Source organism: Perognathus longimembris, chromosome 11, assembly GCF_023159225.1.
Source record: "Perognathus longimembris pacificus isolate PPM17 chromosome 11, ASM2315922v1, whole genome shotgun sequence".
NCBI classification, from domain to species: domain Eukaryota; kingdom Metazoa; phylum Chordata; class Mammalia; order Rodentia; family Heteromyidae; genus Perognathus; species Perognathus longimembris.
In genome coordinates, this window is record NC_063171.1 from 23838479 (window position 1) to 23862149 (window position 23671).

The window sequence follows — 23671 nt, forward strand, 5'->3', positions numbered from 1 at the left end:
CTCATGATTCTTTGTCAATTATACATTTAATACTTATTGACTAACCTCTTTATAGAAGAAATTATTATAGGTATATTTTTGATGATTTTTCATAGGAAGGGTATCATGGTGCATTTTCTCTTCCTATTACTAAGGCTGGGTAATTTATAAAGAGGAGATTTGCTTTCACTCATGGTGAGGATTACAGGCTTGAGCTATTGGTGTCTGACTTTAGCCTACTCATTTTTAAAGACCCTACTTGCCAACAGTGTTATAACCAATCAAATTTCAACATGAATTTTGGAGGAACTAAAACATTTTCAAACGGTAGCAAAAGGTATGACTAGAATTGCTTTCATAATGTTAACCTTTTCCTGGTTTGAGAACACGAATTTGTATTAACAAGACTTCAGCTCCACTTGCATTTGCAAGTCCATGGCTTCTTTTGAATCTTCCCTTACCTTATCGCACAATCCAAATATGGCTGGGTATTTCCAGGAGTGTCTTATCGGTGGTTAAGAACTATCCTCTCAAATATATTCTTCTGAGGCAGCTTTCTGATGGCAACTTTTACCCACAAGCACTTGAGGAGGGAACCCTGTTACTGCTTTCATGCAGGAGGTAATGCTTCCAGTCAGTCATTCCTACCTGCAAATTCTCCTGACATCAATATGCTAATAGAGCACACCCAGGGTCTTCTTTTGTCCTCCATGTCCTGGCTTAGCTCTGTTGTGCCTCAAGTATCACAGACATCCTTGTGAAAACAGTTCCTTCACTGCTGTTCATGGTCCCTTTTTGTAATAGGCAAAGCCCAACTGGAAACTTTGAATCTAGGATTCCTTGCTTCCTGTGTCGTTTTGCTTCTGGATGGCCAGCCATTCTTTCTGTAAGCAAATCACCTTCATGCAACTCAATATCTGACATGTGTGATGGAGATGTCATGGCCCCATACAGGCCAAGATCACTCACCATCAAGTAATTAAACCAATGTTAAGTCTCAAATTGCCTTGCTCAGGGGATGTTTGCTGGTGTTATACAAGAAATAATGTGTCATTATATAAATATGGTCCAAATAAGTTTGAATGGGGGCAAGATAAAGATACCAAACAATACCTAAAACTACTTTTATTTGATGGAATACAGAAGATTCTCAGTATTCTCTGGTCTGAGAAAACAGACACTGAGCTCAGGCTGGGCATTCAGTGCCTCCAGGTGACAGAAGCACAGCTAGCATTTAGCAGGTTCCTGAGAGAATAAGAGTTATTTTTCAAACTTATCTCCATTCTGGCTCTGACTAAGCCCTGAGGCAGAATCATGAGTGACCTGCAGAAGGCCCAGGTGGGCCAAGGGTGTTGGATGTTCACTAGTGATTCATCAGAGAGGACTCACACAGAGGTTATTGGAATTCCCTGCCTCTAGAGTGTGTCTTCCTTCAGTTCTCTCTTCAGTTTTTTAACCTCTATGAATTCCTAAATTAATAAAAAAAACAACACAACTCTTCAAATACTTAAAAAATATAGACACCTGGCTAGAAGGGTTACTCCATGGCTTATCCAATTTGGTTTCTGATGCATGGAACTGAAAAAGCCATTACTTATGAAAGAGATTAGACTTTTTGTTTCTGAATGTACTAGCTTCTCCCTTCAATATCAAATTTAATTTTCGTCTTTTCTTCTCTTATCTGTAGGTTCCATTTAATCACAGGTCTGGTATATGAAAGCTCTTTATGATAACCCATCCAGAGGAAAATGGGGTGAAATGACAAACCCTGTTCCTCAAGCCCCAGATAGTCTAGTGAGGAAATGGACAGGTAGGTGGCATAGGGTGTGATCCTGTTACACAAGAATGCTCCAGATGCAATATAAGCCTACTGATGCAGCCCTGCAGGAAGAGATGTCCCAGGTGAGCAAGGGATGGGAATATAAGGAAAGCTTCTGAGAGGAGGTGGCTCTAGAACTGAATCTTGAAGACACAATGAAGTGCTAAGCATGTACAATAAGGAATATCAGAAAGAACAACTTGTATGAAATAATGGAGGCTTGAGGAGCCTAGTGTGTCTGAAAACTATCATCAATTGACTACCATATGACATGAGTATATTGAGGCTGAATGGTGAGAGTTGGAGAAAAGCTGGATCACATAGAACCTTACACTAAGGAGACCATAGCCCATGCAACAAGCCACAGAACCACTGAAGGATTTTAGGTTGGAGACTGCCAAGGTCAGGGATGCATTTTGCTCATTAGAGGTCCAAGTGAATTGGTGGGTGTGTCATTCAGCACTAGCTCTAGGGTAGAGAACTCTCAGCATGGAAGACTTAGATGAGTGTCTATGTTTCTTGGATTTTTCACAATTTTCTAAAGAGCACAGAAGAGAAAGCAATGTCCTATTCATTGGGGTCCATGAGCTATCTGAGAGGCTTTGGCTGACTGATTCTCATTTTACATGCTAAACCCAACTCCAATCTGGACAACTTCGGTGTGCCCATTTGGTAATGATTAAAGAATAACTTTGAGAGCTGTTTTGGTCTTGGCAGAAGACAATATGTTGACATGGACTGAAGTCGTCACTGAGATCAGATGATCAGTAGCTGGCTTAAGGCAGCTTCACAAGCTAGTCAAGTAATGTCATGCTCAGTCTTACGAATTTCAAGAGGTTTTATTATCTAACACACTGTTATTTGGAGAGAAGTAATACTTTTTCCACACTGTTGTTTTTGAAATTTTGATGTATTCCTCTCTTGCAGTACCTGCCGGGAAGATGTTTTTCTAAAGTCAGCCAGAAGAAAATACACACTGGCGGTTGAAAAGTAGATGTCTGTTATTCACAATGCAATTACCATGACAAGTATTTCTAATTGCTACTTCCCCTTTTCCAAGCCCTTTCCTCTCCAGACATTGTGAATTTCTGGTAATCTTGGGTTATTATCACACTGAGCTGCTAACTTGAGTCTTGACACTCTTCATGGAGACCTATGTCAGAAATAATTACAGCTGAAGAGAGGTGATTCTTTCTTCATTATTAGCAGTTGCTGGTGTTAGTATCCAGCATTGATTAGCAATTTGGAAGAACACATTCCTTAGGCTCCTACACTAGTTTAGTTTCTTCTGTGCCCTAGAGGACCGCACACATTGCTTTTCATTCTGTCACCTCCCTTTGCCCTTGTGCCTGTGTTTTGAGAAGGCTCCTTTCATGCTCTGGTGATTTACTTGCTTCGAATGTTATTTTTTCTATTCTCCCTTATTTTTCAAACTATTTGTTGGCTCTATTGATGAAGTAGAGAGAATTTACCTCTTGGGACTAGATGCTGTGTGTGGCTGTGGGAGTTCTAAGAAAGAAGACAAGACTATTTAATATCCAGTAACCTTGGTCTTTGCCAAGGAAAGTAGGAAAGAAAGGTAAAGGCTGCTGCTCTTATAAAAGCAATCTCTCTCCACCTCCCCAACAAGCCCATTTTTGTTCTCTTAAAACCATCTCTTCTCTTTGATTATTAGCCGTGGAGCCTGACTTGGTATGGGGTTGGAGCAAAATTTATAATCATAGTTTGAGTGTGTGTGTGTGTGTGTGTGTGTGTGTGTGTGTGTGTGTGTATGTGTGTGGGTGTGTGTTTTGTTGGCCTTGGGGCTTGGACTCAGGGCCTGAGCACTGTCCCTGACTTCTTTTTGTCAAGGCTAGCACTCTACCCCTTGAGCCACAGTGCCACTTCCAGGTTTTTCTGTATATGTGGTACTGAGGAATTGAACCCAGGGCTTCATGTATGCAAGGCAAGCACTGTACCACGAGTCCACATTCCCAGATCCTATAATAATAGTTTCAGAAGGGCCTGCTCAGTTATTTTCTACCTTTTCTATGCCAAATGTGGAGGCATGTCTCTACTCAAAAGCTCATCACTGAATTCTCTTCTGAGCAGTGATTGGTTGTATAAAGTCAAAAAGAATCAATCAGGTGGTATGAATATTTGAGAATGCCTCTTCAGAATTCCAAGACTTGTTTATTTCTTTTTTCTTTTTCTTTTTTTTTTTTTTGGCCAGTCCTGGGCCTTGGACTCAGGGCCTGAGCACTGTCCCTGGCTTCTTCCCGCTCAAGGCTAGCACTCTGCCACTTGAGCCACAGCACTGCTTCTGGCCGTTTTCTGTATATGTGGTGCTGGGGAATCGAACCTAGGGCCTCGTGTATCGGAGGCAGGCACTCTTGCCACTAGGCTATATCCCCAGCCCCCTGTTTATTTCTTTATTGAACTTTTTGAGCAAGAAAATGTCAGTAAATTAGATACTTTCTTCCCTGATCTTGCTAATTCATTGTAAGATTAAATTTAAACTAGAATCGTAGTCCCCAAGCATAATTAAGGCCTACCTTTTGTGTACTCATATGGCACTGTGCCTTCACCAGACTTTTCCATGTTTCTCTCCTTGGATAGACACATCTGCCTTCTCTAGCTCCTGGCTCTGTGAAAATACAGCTAACCGAGAGTTCCCTCAGTAATTGAATTTATTGCACTACAGGACTGGATTACCATCAAAAGTCTAGGAGCTCAGTGTCATAACATTCATGTAACACAAAGTTTATTTGCTCACTTACTCATTCATTCAATAGACATATATTAAAATACTTCATCATACTAGGTGATATTCTAGACATTATGATATTTATTGATAATCTATGCTATTCCAGGAACATGCACATACATTATCAGAATGGCTGTATTGTGCAAAAATTATTAAGATGGACCTTTTGGTATTTATTTTTGGCAGTATTGCAGACTGAACTTATGGCACTTTATTTGCTAGGCAAGCACTTTACTACTTGAACCATTCCCTCCAATCCCCAATCTTTTAGCTTTCAGATTCTTTTTCAGATAAACACTTGCACCTTTGCCCATATAGGTCTTGAACTTAAATCTTCTTACCTCTCCCTCCCTAGAAGCTGGAATGAGCCACTATGAATGATAAAGTGTACCTTATATGTTTTATTTTTCATGATGACCCTGAAAACATACGTGCTATTGGTTGTTAATTGCATTCTGCATAGAAAATTAGGTGTTAAAGGTTTTGGATAATTTATATTCTGGATTTTGGAACTTTAAAGCCCTATGTCCAACTTCCTGTTTTATACTTGAAGCAGCTGAGTAGTAGAGACAGGCCCACAGTCTATAACCCCAGGTTCCCAGGCTGAGTCTTCCATGTCACTCCACTTTTTTTTTTTTGGCCAGTCTTGGGCCTTGGACTCAGGGCCTGAGCACTGTCCCTGGCTTCTTCCCGCTCAAGGCTAGCACTCTGCCACCTGAGCCACAGTGCCCCTTCTGGCCATTTTCCATATATGTGGTGCTAGGGAATCGAACCGAGAGCTTCATGTGTAGGAGGCAAGCACTCTTGCCACTAGGCCATATTCCCAGCCCTGTCACTCCACTTTTTGATTTCTCTTCCCATCTAGAAGGAGGCTCTGTAAACTCTCTGTAATGTCCATCACCTATGGTGTTAGTTTTAGTTGACTCTACAGTCCATATTTTCCAGATTTTTTTCATTTTCTCTCTCTGTGCACATAAGGATTTTTACTGTCAATAATTTTGGCAAGAAAGGAAATGGAAAGAGAAAGAAAATTTAAGCCACTCACTTTTTCTCCTTATTAGCAGCCCTTTTAAAAAGATTCAGTGGATGATGAGGAGGCTGACTTTTAGCCACAGTAGGATTCTTGATGATAGTCATGGATTTAATTTAGTTGGGCTTCCTTTCTTGCTGTGACTGTGGATAAATTTGTCAATTGTCTGAGCCTTCAGGGGCCTGTGCTCACAAAGACCCCCTGCCTACTCAGCCAACTGCTATAGCCCCTCTAGCTCTACACCCTCCCCATTTGTGCCTCCATGACTGACCTTCCATTGGGGCTCTTCATTTCACATTAGAAACCCAGAGGATTTGTTCCAAGGTCACAGAGCCCTTGGCCATGTTTGCTAAGACCACTGTTCCGCATCTGTGAGAGGAATCCTGGATTTGTCCAAGACAGTGTCCCTGAGCTGACTTGAACTGGAAAAAATATAAAGCTGGAAATCAAAATGTTAGGCATTTCCTCTCATTTGAAGAACCAGTTCTCTAAAGACACCACATGCTCCTGGGAGGGGATAAGCTTTCCTCTGCCCAAGCTCCCTGGGGTTTCTCCACTGTCTTCAGCAATGGCCAGGGCTGCTGTGGACAAAGGTGGCTTCACAACCAGGCTGCCATTAACCCTGTCAACTGGATCTTTTTGTTTTAGTGTTTGATTATTAGAGTGTCAGCAGAATACAGCCCCTTGATCATTGCACTCCTTTGGCCTCTTGGCTTCTTCAGCCTTCCATTGAGTTTATCACAAACCTTGGACACATCTTTCACTCATCTGCTGTCACCTAGAGGCTTTCTCCCATGGCCTGTCTTCTAACAACCAAGTATGGGCTAGAGCATGGTGGTATATGTGATATGGGGCAACCACTTAGGTCCTGGTGATGGCAATTCTACTGAGTCTGAGTGGCCTCAATTTATCTTGTCTATAAAAGGATGGTGTTATTTAAGTGACATTGATGGTCTCTAGTGCCACTATCTTTCTATGATTCTGAAAATATTTGTTTTAGGAAGTTCCATCAGGTTCATAGAGCCAAATAATGATTGATAGCCAGAAAACTAGGTAACCAGTATATAGTCTAATGGTCTCATTAATCATGATTTCGGGTCCTATATCTCATTTTCCCCCCTCACAAGCATTCTGTTAAGGCCTAAGCAATATTTAGGGAAGAAATAGGGCACCATAGGTGGAAGCTCTGGGAGTTTCAGAAGAAAGCTATTGTTACAAATCCAAGGCACTCCTCCTGGCATTGTAAAATTTCTTGGATGCAACTAAATGTAGCTAATTTAGTTTTAGAAGCATAAGGTAAGGCACCCCCAGAAGTTAGAGATGCTCTTTTCATGCTGTGTGCTTTGAGTACAAATAATTGCTTTTATCACCGCCATTTCTTAAATGAAATGTTTGAAAGGTTCTGGCAAGATTAAAATGAGTTTTCCATTAGCCAGATAATCACTCTGAAGGAATGTAGTATGTTGAAGGAAGAAGTATACCATGCCAATATCAGGGTCTTGAGTTCAAGTCTCAGCTCTGCCATAAATGAATTATAAGTACCCAAGGGCAGTGTTATGTTCCCAGCACTTAGAATAGCTTCTGGATTAAATCTCTGGGACTTGAGGTAACTAAAATGTGCCCCAAGTATTCAATAATAGATAAATTAATAAAAACAAATAGGTAAATAACTGGGTGACTTTGTACACTGTGTTTAACCTTTGTATGTCTTATTATAGTAGCTTAGAACATGCAAGGCTACGTGCTGTAAGGCATATAGGATTGATGTGTCTCTGCTTTTGCGAATCAGGTATTATAAGAAATAATATCCCCTTCTTAACCTTTCTGTGAGGTTATCTGAAGGAAAAAAGGAGTTGGATCAGTACATTTATTTCTGTGTAACATTCAAGAAATGGGGAAAGGCCCCAGGTATCACCACTCCTTGAGGCCACAAATGGCTCAGGAACCCCTTCACATAGGAGAACTTTGTGTAAGGATTTCTACCTTTTACCACTGTTTACTTCTACACTACCATCCTCCACCCTTAACAGGAAAAAAAAATCATCCTGTTGAAAAGGCCTGAGCCTTCATTTCTTTTGAAATCCTCTGCAAACAACTGCTTGAGACTGGAGTCCAAGGCTCTGTAGTCATAAGGAATATTTAAGAAGCTTCTGTGAACACAGCAAGACTTAGTGGGGGTACCATCACCTGCAGGTCCTGATTAGCAGCTCCCTTTCTTTACTATCCCCTTCCTTTCCCTTTAAAGGAAAAAAAATCAACTTTTATTTTATTCTATCTCCCACTCCCACCAGGAATCTAGGACTGAATAGCATGTTAACAATTTGAGAGAGAAAACATTTGGAAGCAGGGAGATGAAGGAGGTGAGGATATTGCCAGCACTGTAGCTTTTATAGTTGAGGCTGGGGGTGGGGAGAAAGAAGGAATTCTTCCTTTAGGAGAAAGGTCGGGAGGCTTGGGGAGTAGTGAGGGAGCCCAGGGCTGAGAGTCTACTAGGACCTGAAATTAGTGCTCTCACTTTGGTGGAGGGCTTAGAGAAGACCCTCTGGTGAGCAAAGGGGGCCCTTCGAGGTGATATAGGGCCCCATATAGCCTATGAACACCCATAGCTTTGCCTCTCAGGTGAAGTTACTGCACATTTCAAGAATTATAAATGGGGGCTGGGGATATGGCCTAGTGGCAAGAGTGCCTGCCTCGGATACACGAGGCTCTAGGTTCGATTCCCCAGCACCACATATACAGAAAACGGCCAGAAGCGGCGCTGTGGCTCAAGTGGCAGAGTGCTAGCCTTGAGCAGGAAGAAGCCAGGGACAGTGCTCAGGCCCTGAGTCCAAGGCCCAGGACTGGCAAAAAAAAAAAAAAAAAAAAAAAAGAATTATAAATGGGCTGGAAAAAAAAGAACTTAACAAACAGGTTCATCTCCATCTCCAGTTCTGGGAGACAGCCATGCTATATAAGCTTAACAAATATATTTTAAACTCTGCTGGGTTTCTGATGACAAAAGTCATGCTTATTGGTGGCAGAAAATACACAAAAGTGTCTCGAAGAAAATAAAAATCACCTAGAACTCCCCTTTTCAGAGAAGGTAACTGTGAACACTCCGGAGTATGATTTTATTTTTGTTTTCAAATCCGACATGATTCTAAGAAACTGGATCAGAATACTAATTCCTTTCTGTAACTTAAAATTCTGAAGATTTTTTTCTGTGTCTTTAAATATTTGCCTCTAGCATAGTGTTTACCGTACGTTGCTCACTCCTGGTTAGTCACTCACTGTCACCAGTGCTGATGAGAAGCTTGGGAAGATGTTCCATCATCTTTACCTGGAAGTGATCTTTGTGTTCTACCTTCCTCAGCACTGCCCATCCCAGGAAGGAAATGCCCTTTCTCCTCACACAGCTAAGGCTTCAATCCTTGTTATGATCACAGTCCCTTCAAGACCTTGCTTGCTTTTGACTCCCACCCTTCATGGCCATTTCATTCCCCTTCATTCTTCCCACTGAATGAACCATCATAGGAATATCTGTTCCTGATTCTCCCCTGAAGAGCCCCACTTCTGACCAGTTTTACACATTAGTAGTATATTAATTTTAAATTACAGCCATGAGCATATCACACTTCTGTTTAAAAACAGTTTTAACATGTCAAGTCCAGGCTTGCCTGTAAAACCTTATATCATATGACCTAATTTTTCATTCATAAAGGTAGAAGTGAGAACTTAGATCTTTCCTTTTTTTATTTTTCCAACAAATTATCACAATCTTCTATTGAGTCTACTCTGCTTTTATCTCACATGTTCATTTTCCTCTCATCCTGTCTGACTTCTTGGCTGCTCTTTAGCTTAGGCATTCTTATCTGAGTTACCACAAAGATCTTGTCCCAGCTTCCCTGCCTTCAGTCCTTGTCCTCCTCTACATGGCTTTTCCAACTGTATAGGGAATGATCTTCTCAAATGAGATAGGAGCATTGGGAAATTCCTTAAGATGTTCAGTGGCTCCCTAGAGCTTTTGGAAGGTATACTCATTTCTCAGCGTAGCCTAAAGGCTCTCACTGGAATGGGCCTGCCTGATGACCCCTTAACTCCTCCTTGATGTGGGGCTTGAATTATACTGAGTGCTCCAGTCCTCCAAATGCCTGACAAGGCCTCTCCAGTCTTGTACACACTGTATCTGCTTCCTTCACCTTCATGTCTTCCCTCTCAGAGAATCTGTTCTGCCCTCAGGTAAAGGCTCAGCTTAGATGCTTCCACAGTTCCTTGTTCTTACCTTTAATATAACTCCAGTCATATCAAATTATAATTGCTCTTATTCTTGTCTGTAAAGTAAGGAACATTGAGCTCCTTGAGGACAGAGGTGGAATTTTATTTGTCTTATGTTTTCCCAATGCTCAGTATTGTGGATTTACTTAATTTTTTTTGCATATGATGAATGAGTAAGCATCTCACTATTATGTAGTCATGGTTCAAAGCATCAGACCCTGAAAGAAGGGGCTTGTAGTTGCCTTCTGCCCCTCCTTAGCAAAATAAGCAAAAGAAGTGCGATGCACAATTAGTTGTATCTTACATGCAATTCTCAAGATTGCTCTAGTTTTCTTTCTTCCACATGAGTTTAGGACCATTCATATACCTTTGTGGTTTCTTCCAGTATATTGGGAAACATCTGTGGTGGGAACACTGAGCTGTCATGCTGAGGGTGGATCACAGACAGAAGATCCCTTGCATAGGAACCTGAATGCGCCATGACTATTTCATAGCCATGCTGACCTGGGCTCATGATCTGGTGATGTCAATGGTAAGTGATATTTATGGTGATAATGGAAAAAACATGAAAGGATATTTTTGTGTAAAGTCCTATATTTTATTCTATAATGTTCACAAAGCACATCACAAGCTTATTGTGGGATAAGCTTGATACATCTCAGGTTCAAGTCACTAAATGCTACTATAGTTGCTTTCTAAGAGTCCCCTGTTTTCATTCAAGGATCAGTCTACAAAAACATTCAGTCATGTGACCTTTATACATTTTAAGGCCCTCTAGCAGCATTTTGTTATATTTAGAGTAGAGGTTTTGTCATGATCTGGCTTTATGTACATTGCAGACTCCTCTTTTGACCTTCTATCTCACTTACCCCATGCCAGCCACTCTGGCCTCTTTCAGTTTCTTACCTCAATTTCTTTCTCATGTGAGCATGGGTTCCCATTCTATCTCCTGGAATGGTCTTTCCTTGCTCTTTGCATGGCTTCTCTCGCTTCCATCTTGACTTGAGATGCTCTGAACACCCTTTCCATTGGGCCCTCCACTGTGCTCTGCCGCTGCAGACTTTCCATCCTCTCCAGAGCATTTCTCACAGCTGCAGTGATGAATTTACCTTTTGGCCTTACTTGTTTATTGCTACTCTTTAATTCTAAGCACTAGCACACACTGGCTGGATAACCCTGAGTAAATTATGTAGCTAACTTTTCACCCCAATGTCTGCATCTGAAAATGGGAAATTTGAGTGCATGAAATAATAGTCATATATGCAAGTACTGTATCAGGGCCTAATGTTTAGTAAATGGCCAATAGATGTCAGCTATTGCCATTGTTCATGTTCTCTGAGAGCAGGGCCCATATGTGTTCTGTGTACCTATGCTTATCAACCTTACATTTGTAAGTCAACAGCCGATTTTTCCTGAGAGCTATTGTGGAGTGTATGCCCAGTGCTGGGCCCATCATTTAACATAAGGTTAATTTATTTAGGCCTTCTAATAGAGATGCAGAGAGAATACTTGTCTTGCTCAGGCTTACTCAGCCCATTAATGGTGTAGATAGGATTTGAACCCATTCAGTCTGGCTTGAGAGTCTATTGCCTTTTCCTGCTTTGCAGGATAAATGCAAATGTTCTTGATTTTTCTCTCTGAAAGCAATCGCCTGCATGGTAGCAGGAGCATTGCCAACACTTTAGATCCACCTAGAGCATCTGACACTTCTCTGCCTTGCCCCACATTGCCTCCTTGGAAGGAAATGCAGCTGAAGTTCCAAGGTGGCCTCGATGCCCTAGAGGCGAAGGCCCCCTGCCTGCCCTTGTGCAGCAGGTACAGTTTCAGACAAATGCGCTGTATGCGCTCCTGCAGCATTAGCTGCCTGCAAACCTCCTGCTATTACATGGAATTCACTGTGGGTTGATTCCTCTTTTCTTTTCCTTGACAAAGGCAAGCACTGTGCAGGGAGGAAAACCTTTACCCTGAAAAGGATTGTTAAGTGCTGAGTGGTCTTACTGTTCCACTGATCAATTCAAGGGACCCAGAGGACTGGCAGCAGGGCAGAGATTCTGCCCAAGAGGACTGAGGCTTTGAAGCCTCATTTTCCTCAGTGGTCCTGCTCTGAGCCCCCACCTGAGGTGTGAGAGGTGCTAGGAGAGGTGATGGATGAGGGAGATGTTGTCACAAACAGGTGCATTTCTGGTATGTGCTCCTTTTTTAAATTTCTGTCTTCTATACCAGGGTACATTGAGGGTCTGTGGGGATTCCATTGAATACCCTTTTACTACATGAGCCTTATGGAGGCTTTGACTACAGCAACTGTGCTTCTCTAGTCTGTATCATCTCAGCAGACAAGTCTCTGGCATCAGCCAGCCAGCCAGTGTCCTAATTAAATGTGTAAACAACCAGCAGAGCCTCTCAAGCTACACAAGTTTAAGTGTCCCATTCAAAGGAGAGGCATTCAGAAGAGAGGGGAAGATGTGAACAAGGGCACAGGTCAGGAAGTGATGTGTGGTTAGGAAATGGTGAGCTCATGCACTTGACTGCAGATAGGATGCAAGGGATGGAATAATGTGCATGTTATTCTTCATGTCTCTGCTTTATCTGCCTCTTCTTTGCCTTGCTTGTCCTTGCGCTGTTCCCCAGGAGACAGATCCCACAGGCTTCATGGCCCTGAGATTCCCCATCAGAGGCATGGTAGGCCACCAGAGTAAGGAGAATTGGATGACTTATTCACTGTCCTCTCACCACCTTTCTCCCATCCTCAACAGGCCAAGGCTCTGGGAGAGGCTCCAGTCCTTTAGTCACACTTCTGTCTGAGTCTCCTCTTCCTTCAACTCCAGCTCCTGTGAAGGACCTGTTCCCACCTGTTGTAAATTCAGGCCTAAGGGCTAATAGGGCTTCAATTCCTTCAAGAGGACTGATGGAGAATTCTCTCCAGGTGAACTTATAGTGTGTACATGAGCTACTTCCTAGTAGGACACTCATCAACAGAGTCCTGGGAGATAAGACAAATATCAGACACAGCCAGATTCTGTAACAAGCTGAGGAGTATGTGAATTGATGTATATTTTAAATCAGGCAACTTGCTTCTGAACACAACAAGGGCTTGAGTAGAAGTATGCAGCTGCAGTCCAGAGATAGAGCAGTAAATGCAGAAGATGGACAGGAAGACGATGGAACCGTCCTTTATTGGATCTGTGAGAATAGAGAAGAAGGCTTTGAAGTTGAACCAGGATCACTGAGGAAAATAAGGTACCAGAGGCAGAAATGGGAAGACTGATAGAGTGGCTGTTAGCCTGGTTTGAGATAAGTTGAAAATACCTCAGTCCTTCCTCTGTAAATTGTGTCCATGGCTGTTCACCCTAGAGGAGCTGTGGCTAGTGAGAAATAGTTCATCCATCAGCCTCAAGCCTATCAGAGCTGAGGAAATCTCACCTGGCAATGCTGCCCTTCTGCTGAGTGCAATCACTTAGTAATCATCCAGTATAGCTTTGAGACACTCTGGAGAGTTGATCTGCAGGAGCCACCTGCATTTATGGACAATAATCAGACCTCAGATCTCTTTGGGAGATGGTATTTTTATTTAGAAATGTTTTGAGGCATTCGTCCTAGGAGGACATCGTGAGGGACAGAGGACTAGTAGGTTCAGGGAAGACAAGGCAGGAAGAGAGAGCAAAGAAGTTCATTCTGTGTCATGCCAGAGAGCAGCTTTGATAGTATCAGGTTGGTGAAATGGAGAAGAGCCTTCTTTTTGTGAAAATTATATGTATTTTTTGTTAGCATACATTAGTTATACAGCAGGGATTTTATTGTGACATTTGTACTCATATGTGCAATATATTCCAGTCAGTCTAACCCCTCCTATTACTCTCCACGCCTAAAACAATTCCAACAGATTTCATTGTTCTCCTTTCATACATGCAGACAATCCAGTTCCATTATATTATCCTCCTTCACGTTCCTTGTTAACCCAATATCCTCCTGTTAATAGACCCCCCTCTCCCCTGGGCCTGTTTTTCTTTCCCCATCCCTCTTACCCCTTATAGATCAGTACCTTTCAGGGGAATGATATTTAAAACTAAAGCAGAATGAGTCTGACTTCCCTGGTAGCAAGGGCATTAGCTCCCTCAACTTCTGTCTTTAACAACCTCCTTTATGTTGTCTAGTTTTGAATTTGTGCTGGATTCAAGACCAACCTGTACATAGGGCCAGGACTCCTAGCATGTTTTGAGTTGTCCTGGTTTCTCCCTTTCTGGCATACAGGATTAGCCATTGCCAGCAATCTCATGGTTGGAAAGTCACTTGCTCTCCTCACCTCTTTCTTTCATAACTGTTCTTATTTAATCCCTCAAGGCAGATGCTTCTGATCACAGAGTATCCCCACAGTTCACAACAGTGTTATTTAAAAGAAAAAAAACATGAATAATGAGCTTTTGCAAAACCAGAGAAACTGAACTGCATTTTTTTTCCTTTGTTTCATCTGGTAGCACCTGAAAGCCTCCTTTGGAGAAGAGCCTTGTAAATGCTCTTTGCCCCCTGAGCCCCTCAGAGTGGTGGGCACCTGGTTCCTAAAATGGATTAAGCTAAAGCTTTAGTCATCTTTACTCTGCAAAAGAAAAAACAACAACAACAAAAGCACAAGAGACTTTCTGTGTGGTGCTATGAATTCAGCTGAAGGAAATCACATCACATTCCATTTCCTTCAGTTCTGGCCCAATGGGTCTATGATCATCCTATCCCCTTAACACATATGCACAGGTGCTGGCCACAGGGTGAAGCCAGTGGCTGTCAGCTCTTGACTTGTCATTACAGCTGTGTTCTAGAGGGATTAGACAGGGCAAAGAGTAAACCAAAAAAACTGCTCTTTGTGGGTCAGAAGTTGAATAACATTATTTGTTCCAATCTTCTAATATTTCTCTTTATCTTAACTAATGGCTGACTTCATTTTGGTTTAGATGAATGGTAAGAGTGATTGGTCGGCAATGTGGGGAATATACAGAGGAGAGAACAAATGTACTTTGATTCCCTAGTGGTTCTACCAGCTGGGGAGTTTCAAAGACTTCTTTTAAAATCTCCATTGAAGATGGAATAAAGGCAATGTGCTGTGATGAAAGCATGTCTGGAACATAGAAAAGTGATGAGTGAGGAATTTCTTAAGTGGGGCCAGAAGAGATTCTCTTTCTTTGGGGCAAAGGCTGTTAAAAAGGTAGATGCTTATCTAGAACCGCAGTGTCTTGGAGTTTGGAAAATTGTTCCCACTACAATTTTCCCATTTCATAAATCCAGTAATATTTATAAATTGATTTCCAGTGTGGCAAGCTCTCATTTTATCTTGGGAGGTAAGTGTTCCAGGTTATTATTATTATGAATTCTTCCTGTTGATAAATAAACAAATGAAGAGAGGTCATGCAGATAATAAATCCCTTTTTTTTTTTTTTGAGTGGGTACTAAGGGCTTGAATTCAGGGGCCTGAGAACTGTTCCTTAACTCTTTCACTCAATGTTGGTACTCTACTACTTGAGCCACAGCTTTAATTCTGGCATTTTGCTGGTTAATTGGAAATAAGAGTCTCATGGGCATTTCTGTCTGGGGTGACTTTGAACTGTGATTTTCAGATCTTTGCCTCTGGAGTAGCTAGGATTTTAGGCCTTTGCCACTAACTGGATGATAAACTGAGTTTGGAGCTTTCATCACAGTGTTTTTTTTTTAAATCACATTACTATGGGTGATAAGGTTACAGTCTAAACACTTACTGTATTTTATGACAGATTCTGGGCTGAACATTTTCCATAGATTAGCTCATTCAAATATTAGGACCAAAAAAATCCCCATTTTTCAGATGTAGAAACTGAGGAAGCTCTGTCCAGCCTTCTGGCTTTACCAAAATATCTGTACAGTTTATTCTCAAGGGTGTTACAGATTCCCCCTACCTCTAACACCAGGATGAGAAAAGAACATCAGTTGCATTCAGCTCAGGTGGGTCTGTGTGAAGTGTGTGTGTGTGTGTGTGTGTGTGTGTGTGTGTGTGTGTGCTGAGAGCGCCTCCTGAGCTTCACAGTGTAATTTTAACTGCGTGTTAGGAAACTCCAACAGATTATACTTCCAGGAACTGGAGGTTCTGTTTCACAAACTAGTTTCATTACCTTCTTTCCCAAACAGCTCCTCCTTCTGCCTTCCCTGTCTTGGCCAGAGCTATCACTCAGGCTTAAGCCACATCCTAGTGCTGAACATGTCTAGGATGAATGTTGTAAAAATTGTGCATAACCATTCCCACATTTCCATTTCCCCAATGTACCTTGGATCAGATAAATATCAACTAGGCATTGGCAGTAAGTTTCTAATGGTACCATTCTAAGCCATTCCCATTTCCACAGACTGCCTCAAATTATGTTTTTTTTTTCTAAAATGTATGTAAGTCTTAATTATTTGCTTTCTCCAAAAGTTTCATGGGCTTTCTGTGTCATTGGCTCTACAGGTGCTGATTAAACTTCTACTATGTACTCTTCTAGGTGCTGAGCATCTCAAGAGTGAACAATGCAGTTATACAATTCAACCCCACACAAGTTCTTCAGCTTCCCATTCAATCCCATTTCAATTTGGCTCAGCTTATCTTTCTGGGCCTTATTTTCCACTTAATTGAAGCTAACGTCTGCATTTCCACACTCCTTGCCATCCACTCATGCTGGGAATTTATGGCATCCTTTCTATTGTATTCTTTGTCCTTGTATCCATTTGGTTGGTTACTTCCCCCCTGGGATTACCTTTCATGTGTCCATATCTCCTCAATTCTATTGCTTGAATTCTGTCTAGACCATGCCCTTTCCCTGTGGCTCTAGTCGGATGAACCTTTCCCTCACCTACACTGGGTACATTTATGGAAATTCTCAGAGTCGATTAGTTATACGTCTGTCTCTTTGGACTTAAATCTTTGAGCCAGAGAAACTATAGTTCTATCTAGATTTCTACTTATTTAGTCTCTGGAACACAATGAGCACCTAATATTATCCACTTTGAAATAACTAGATGCTAAATTCTTGATAATATCCAACATCTCCATCACTTATACCCCCTTTACAACACTCCTTTAACAAGCTTACACAAATAAATCTTGCACACTGACGTCCAGGTTCAGGAAAGCACATTTCAGCCTCTAGATGGCAATGTTACTGTGCTCTGTGTGAGGGATTGCTGCAAGTTGAAAAAGTCCATGAAAACCCCCTTGGGCACCTGCCTTCTTGTCTCTTCCTTCCTTCCTTGTTTCTCCTCTGCTTTCTTTCCTCACTCTCTTTTCCTACTCACCTTTCCTTTCTCCCATCTTGGATTCTGTTCTTCCTTTCTGTCTCTTTACACACTTGTAAACTCACCCAGCTGTGGTAATTGTAGGACTGAAGAAAATGTACAAAGCCTTAGAAACTCTCCCTTTCTTCTCATATGCTGGGTAGTTTTAAATTTTAATATTTCTCTTACAGGGCATTTACATTTTGTAGGCCTGGGTGAATAAAATTATGAAAGATGGAGATACAGAATGGAGCTGTTTTAGAAGCAGCTGAGGAGATAATTGGAAAGGGCCTTGCCAAACATCTGCTTGACTGTACTTACAATATGATACCCACTCCTGGACCATTGTGGTCATGGGGTTGGGGCCGAGTTGGGAACTCAGCTTTGCGAGGTATGTCTGTGGTGTATATGTTGGCCATGTTGAAAGAGAGTTTAAGCTATCTCAATAAAAGATGTTTCAACTCGGTTCAGGACAGGTGACTGGCAGAATTTCTTAGGATCCTCACTCAGTGGGATCAGACAGAAGGAGGGAGATGGTGGTAGGCAGCATTAGAACTCCAGAAAGGTTCAGGAATGCAGATAGATTTGCTCCTTCTACCAAATTGAAATCGCTACCTGTCTGCTTTTTTCCTAATGCCCACTGCTCCAACAATTTAGTGTTTCAAAGGGGGAATGGTAGAGGAGGGAATGGGTAATTTAAGCATGAAAAATGTCATTTTGCCTTAGAGCAAACTGCCTTTCTGTGGTCTGGCTCCTTTTGTGTGGTTTGGATTTAGGCATATCTCTAAGATCATTTGCCCAATACTAACAGGAAGGCTCACTGTGCTCATTTGTCATGAGTTGTAATGGGACTTCCCCTTGCTGGGAAAATAGCAGCTACCCAGTGCCACTTATTTCTACTTTTCTGTCACCAAGAAAAATCCTTTCTCTCTTTCTCTCTCCATATACATATATGAATACATATGTTCCTGTGTACAAATACATACAAAATCACTCCCACAAATAACTTCAGGATTCCACTTGGAGACAATTAGAATCTGTTCATTTCCCTCCCCTAGTGCTTTTACGTGTATGTGTGTGCTAGTTTCAGGGCTTAAACACAAGGCTTCAAAATCTTGCTTGGCTTTTTTGCACATGGCTTGTGCTCTACCACTTGGGCCATATCTCTAGTCCAGATTTAGTTTTTGTTGGTTAATTGAATAGAGAGTTTCAAGAACTTTTCTGTGGGAGTTGGCTTTGAACCAGGATCCTCAGATCTTAGCCTCTTTTGTAGCTAGGATAACAGGCATGAGCCACTGGTGTCCAGCCTATCCTTTGCTTTATTTTTTTCCTTGTCTTAGGTTTTTATTCTTTTCCTGACATTTGGCTTATAAGAGGAGCTCTTTACTTGTATGCAGTTAATGAATCTTACTCTTGGCTCCTACCCATTGCTTTTTAAACATGAGCTGTAGATTTCTCTCCCTTTTCCTTCAAGTAGCATGTGTTTATTATCTGTAACTTTTAGAGCTCCTTGTTTATTGTTCAAAATTTGATTTCACTGTTATTTATTGCTCTGGGAAAAAAAACTGAGTTACAACTTCAAAAGAGTTATAGAACTCATTTAATTTTTCCTGTTTCCTTTTAAAAACATGCCTTCTCCCAATTTTTTGATCAATGCCATTGATCTCTGCCACCCTTTGGGTGTTCAGAAGCCCATGTGTGAGATATAAAGTTTCCTGAGGCTATTGTTCTATGACATCTGGTTAGCAAGCCCTGTCCTCTGCACACCTTGGAGACTGGGAGAATGAGCAGATGCCTCTATGTGGGGGATCCAGAATACCAGAATATGCTCAAAGGCTTTACAGTTCCTTCAAGCTCCTTGAGCACAAAAGTACTTTGACTTTTCTTGCTTCTCAGATGGTTCACACTAACTTGATTCCTGGGACTGACTGGCAACCCCTGTAGCTCTTTCTTGTGTTTCTCTGAAATTTGGCCGGTGCTTTAAGGCCTCCAGCCCATTCTGGAACCATGAGAAAGCCAATGGCTACCCAACATGAGGCTTGCCAGGACTGTGTGCCATGCTGCCCTCTGCCATAGGCATTTATTTTTTTCTTCTTTTAGCAATTTTCTGAAAAAAAAAATCAGCGATATGGAAAATCTGTTCAGGAGAAGTGATAGCTCCAAGAGCACCTAACAGCCAGGCGTGTGACTGGGGAGGAGGAACCCATCTGCCTTAGTGGTTGAGAGTGTGAGATTCTACAGTAGTGATATTTAGGATGTAACCACCCCCACCCCCGCCACCTCCACCACTGTGTATCACTAAAAAAGTTACTTCACACCTCTAGGCCTCCTTTCTTTACATAAAATAAGGGGAAACAAAACCATAGCTCCTCAAACAAATCTTTTGAGAATCTCCTGAGATAATGAAGAATTGTAAACCCAGTATCTAAAACACAGAGGGCTTAGAGACTATTACTATTATTATTATTTTTGGCCAGTCCTGGGCCTTGGACTCAGGGCCTGAGCACTGTCCCTGGCTTCTTCCCCCTCAAGGCTAGCACTCTGCCACCTGAGCCACAGCGCCCCTTCTGGCCGTTTTCCATATACGTGGTGCTGGGGAATCGAACCGAGAGCTTCATGTGTTGGAGGCAAGCACTATTGCCACTAGGCCATTTTCCCAGCCCGAGAGACTATTATTTTTGATGGAGATGAGTTCTCAGGTGGGAATTCATCTTAGAGACCATCCACCCTTTCTTCTTGCTGAGCTCATGCCACTCAGCATGGTACTGGGTATGTCCACTGTGGATGGCAGTGGCCTCTGTGAGAAGATGTGCTTCCTGAGCCCTCATTCAGTGTGTTGTCTCCATAGGTCTTCCACCTTGTTGACTGATGGTGGTAGGTGGTGACTCACTGTGTAAGATTCTGTAGCCATTTATCCAATAAATGTTTATTGAGTGGATGAAATGATAAGTAACGCACAAGTCCTGTACTCAGTGATCCTGTTGTGTCAGAGGGGAAATCTGATCAATGATTCTGTGGTGTGGTATTCTTGCTCAGCTTGACTGTGGTTATAAAGCCAACTGAGAGGATTCTGGTGCATTCTGCTGCTTTGGCTGGAAGATTGAGAGGAACTGTGCGCGTAAATTTAGGTCTCAAATAATCCTCCTCAGCAACCCATGTTGGCTGTCTTCATGGAACAAATGGGTCTCAGCTGTGTTACTGACTTGACCTTTTCTCCCCTGTCTGTGTGCAGTGTCTATACCCATAAGTTCACAATCTTGGGTCTGGGGAGACAAGTTAGAGGTATTTCTAGGAAACCTCTGCTCTTCCTTTCTGCATTTTGGATGAAGGGAAACATTTTGACATGAACGCAAAGCAATCATGTTGTACTAATCCAAATTCAGGTGAAATGCTACACTGAAGCCAAGGAAAACAATTTGGTGGACATGGTCTTAAATAAAAAGTTCTGACAGCGGGTCCCGCATGGTTGGGAATCCAGTTAACCGGTTAGGTTTTCAGGGATTTGGGGTTGGCATAATGAAGGAAGCATTCTGATGTTTCCCTCAATCTGCAGTGGGGTAAAAAAGTGTGCTCAGAGAGCTTTATATCTATTAGTATTATAAGTCAGGAAATCTTTGTCTTCCTCTCTGTAAGGGAAAGGACAAATAAATGATCAGGTGTATAGGCCTAAGTAGCACAGTCAATATGCCAAAGAACGGCCTTTATATTGTCTGGATTTCTTATAATAAAATTCATGCATGCTCAATGGAGACAAATCAGGAATCAGATTTAAAAATGAGCGAAAGAGAGATTAAAAACACTAATGACACAAGTGTACAGTGTTCATCTTTTCAATCCTAGAATGAGCATGGTTTGAAGTCAGAGGACAGAAGCCATTCATAAAAACAAATTAGGCAGCTTTATGTAAACTGAAGTGTGATCCTGCATTAATTCAGATTTAAGTATATTTTTTTAGTTTCACAATGACTTGCTGTTTTAGGATTTTATTATTATCATTTTATATTTAGAAAGTCCTAAGACTTAGATATAATAACTTTCTCTAGCTAAATAACAGGTAAGTGGTAGAATTGGGACTTAAATGGAGGTCTTTTGGTTGCTAAACTGTCACCTACTAGATGGCAGAACCCCTATGTGTCTATCAGTTATTACTGCAATAATGCTATAATCAAACCAGCTCAGATCTCAGTGGCTCCCAGGTACCTGTGCCCTCACTGCTGGGCCTGCATGATCACTATGATTAGATGATCTAGTCTGGACTCACTGGGAAGCTCTGCTTCAGGCTTCAGACTAGATCTTTGGTTCAGGTCTGTTCCATATGTGTTTATTCTGAGGACCAGATGGGATGCTCTACTCACAGCAGATCACACACATACAAGATCCAAGATGAACCACATAAGCACATTTAATGCGCCTGTTCATACCATGACTAGTAACATTCCTTTAACTAAACTAGGTCACTTAATCAGCCATTAGGAAGCAGAAGGGAAGTCAATATGAGCCATGACAATCTGGAAACTTTTTCACAGTTCTTCAGGATGCAAATTATTCTTGCCCCATCCCTGTGGTCTTTACATGTCTCATTCAACCTACACCAAGTTTGAAGTCTAGGATCTTAAAATCACCCCCAAATGCTGATGCGGCACTTATTGTTGAAGGTTCCTATGAATTAAAGATACAAATTGTTTACTTTTTAATTTTCTAACATGTGATATTGAAAAATGGTAGAAGAACTGCCTGAAATATTCTCCTATGAAAAAGAGAGGAATGGTAGGCCCAGCACAGTCAAGTCTACAGCAATTCTGAGATTCTACTGTGCAAGCAAAGACAGCTTTGTTTATTCTGTGGATACTGGATGTTCTTTTGCTAACTGACAGTGGTAAAGGGTATTTTGGGATTTGCAAGATTTATGGTATTGTTCCAGCTTTTCAACAATATTAGTGAGAATAATTCATAAATGTGTGGATGTGGCTGTGTTCCAACATAACTTTACTAATGAAGTGACCTTGGTCATAGTGTGTTGATTTAGGATTAGACCATTGGTCCTCTTCAGTATTGTCTGTGACTTTTGCCTCCATATTCCAGAAGGTCCTTCCCTGCCGTCATCCATCACACATGACCATAACTTTGGGGAATAGGCCATTTTTTTTTCAGGCTCAGTAAGTTGTAAGACTACTTTCTACTTTGAGAAATATGGGGGGGTCAGAGATCTTTTCACATTTCAGTTATAGTCTTGGGTTGATGACACTTTACTAATACAAGTAACTTCAAAAGGATTTGATTTCAGTCCATTTTATATGTTAAAAGTTGCATCTATGATGCATTTTGAGACATCTCTCCTTTTCTTTCTCTATTACGACTTGGGCTACTTTGGATGTGTTAAGTCTCTGTAGGAACATGCCTTTTATGTTCTAGGAACACTTTGTTCAGCTGAAAAGAAGTTAGACACCGCTTCAGTCCTTTGAGTGGTTGTAATAAAGGATGTGACAACCACACCCTTGATTTAGTCTTTGTCCTGAGACCGACAAAATAAGATGAAAAATAGTTTCACTTTTCAGATATGCAAGTCCTAGAATTTTGGGACTTTCTATATTCACTCTCGGTTTCTGCTGGCAAATTGGTCAGTTCTTTTTTAAGCTCTACTTTGTCTTGTAATACCTTATTTGGCGAGTATCAACTAGGTTATCCAATCAATATTCTGCCCTGACACTTTCTTGTCCAATGCTTCAAGTTCATTAGGCGTATTTTCTGTCTTCCAAATCATTACAGATGAGTTTTGCCAAGTACTTCTTCTTAAAATAACACGGGATGGCATGTTGCCAGCTCTCCATTACAGTTTCCTATCTGTCTACTGTCTACTCCCCGAATCACAGGTACATCATTTAGATTTTCATTATGCAATACCCCACTTTGGATACCAATTTCTGTGTTTGCCAGTGATTGCTTCAATAATATTGCATAACAAACTTTCCCCAAACTCATTGACTTATAAGAGAAGCACTTAGGCTCACATTTTCAGGTCTTCTGTGGCACTGTTCAATGAATCTAGGCTGGGTTCAGCAACTGGCCCTGAATTAGTCTGCACAGTGGCTAGTTGGCTTCAGGTCATACTCAGGCCTTAGATGGGCTCCATATGTGTCCGCTTTCAGCCCAGGTGGAACAGGGAGCTGCTGGTTGGGGATAAGTAACACATTTAGAGCTTCTGACCAGGTGTGGTAGTGAGGGGCATAGGTAGGATTATGGTACAAAAGGCTGACCCAGGGCAAAAGTAAAAACTCTAGCTGAAAAATAACCCAATCAAAAAGGGCTGGGGGAATGGCTCAAATGGTAGAACGACTGCCTAGCAAGTCTTCTTGCCTCACAACCTCTAACAATCCATTCGAGAAAACAGATTATGGACCTACACATAAGGTCAGTGATGCAGGGAGTGTACTCCATCCACAGTGGTGTGGAGAACACAAAGTTTCTAATAAGAGTTCAAGTGATCATACTAGAGCTTATATTCAGGATACTGATGTCAGAGACAAAAACAATGGACATTGATCACATGTCTCACATGAGAGGCATTTGGTATAGCAGATTA